The sequence below is a fragment of the Priapulus caudatus genome, unplaced genomic scaffold (genome assembly GCF_000485595.1).
Source record: "Priapulus caudatus unplaced genomic scaffold, Priapulus_caudatus-5.0.1 Scaffold434, whole genome shotgun sequence".
Classification (NCBI taxonomy): Eukaryota; Metazoa; Priapulida; class Priapulimorpha; order Priapulimorphida; family Priapulidae; genus Priapulus; species Priapulus caudatus.
In genome coordinates this window covers 173,279-174,532 of record NW_014577495.1, presented here as the reverse complement: position 1 = coordinate 174,532, position 1,254 = coordinate 173,279, and the positions used below count along the sequence as shown (strand labels likewise).

At 38.6% G+C, this 1,254-nt stretch overlaps 1 long non-coding RNA gene across 2 annotated transcripts in view; it reads right to left on the bottom strand.

Moving 5' to 3' along the window:
- Window positions 1–207: 207 nt before the first annotated feature.
- Window positions 208–1,254, bottom strand: part of LOC106810346 — a 2,336-nt gene continuing 1,289 nt past the window's right edge. The window contains exons 2-3 of one of the 2 annotated variants that reach the window (XR_001394004.1): window positions 629–706; window positions 208–310 (exon numbers count right to left, since the gene is read on the bottom strand). This is a non-coding gene — a long non-coding RNA (uncharacterized LOC106810346). The remainder of the gene's footprint in view (window positions 311–628; window positions 707–1,254) is intronic. The other variant, XR_001394003.1, reaches the window with a different exon arrangement.

Here is a 1,254-nt window from a genome sequence, read left to right as displayed (position 1 = left end):
GCAAATTTTGTAGATGTATCACGTGCCTTCTGACTAGTGTACGACTTTGCTCTTGTGTGATTCCTCATGATTACCTACCTGAAGACTACGGGAGATAGTACACCCACGTTCACGTGTATTGCATGCAAGCACATTGTGTGTGAAGACTACGGGAGATAGTACACCCACGTTCACGTGTATTGCATGCAAGCACATTGTGTGTGAAGACTACGGGAGATAGTACACCCACGTTCACGTGTATTGCATGCAAGCACATTGTGTAAGGACGCGAGTTCTTGTGCGTGTGGTTAGCTCTTCTGGGGAACGTGTTCTAAATAAAGATCATGAATAAAAATTAATAAGTGATAGTATCATGATCATGTATTACCCCGTAACCTCCTAATCGAACAATTTGCTTGCATAGACTCTAATTACCACGACTCTACTTACGAGGTTCCGTCACACACTGAAACGAATCCGTTATGACTCACTGCAACGATCTGCTAGTCCTGTAGACATAATTATACGACCATGGTTTTTTTTATACTCTCGCACACTAGCAGGACACGAATCAGCAACTGGAGCATTTGAGCTAATACGCATGCAGGTTGTGAACAGACGATATAATAATGATTCATGGGAAACGTACCAATAACATACGTACCTTTTTCTATTCCTTCTAGGATCATCTCCTATCATAACAGCGATTTCGTTGTCAATGATATACCTGTCATTAATCATAGATTATAAAAACAAGAACATTTATCATGCCTATATCAGGTCTATTTATTGCAGGTGGATGCAAATGACTAAACAGTAAAATATTGTCGCTTTCGTTTGCACATGACACTGAAGCAGAGAACATTTATACATGCATGGTATGGCGCAGGAACCATAAATAGTCTAACACTAACCTATTTATAAAGATTTAAATAAAAACAATTAATTTCAAGCAATTCAAAGGTAAAATATGTCGTAGAATCGCAATGTTATGATATGATCACAAAAACCGTATAATGGTCCATGCACTTTACGCTAATGGCATTTTCTCTACACATGATATCAAGTTCAACGTTAGAGTGCTATATTAAGATATAAAAAAAGAAAGAATATGTAGAATATATATATATATGTATATAGAATAGATAGAGAAAGCGAGTGAAGAAAGGTAGATGGAGCGCGCGCGCGCGAGAGAGAGAGAGAGAGAGAGAGAGAGAGAGAGAGAGAGAGAGAGAGAGCGAGAGAGAAAGCCATGAAGAAGACGATAAAGATTGA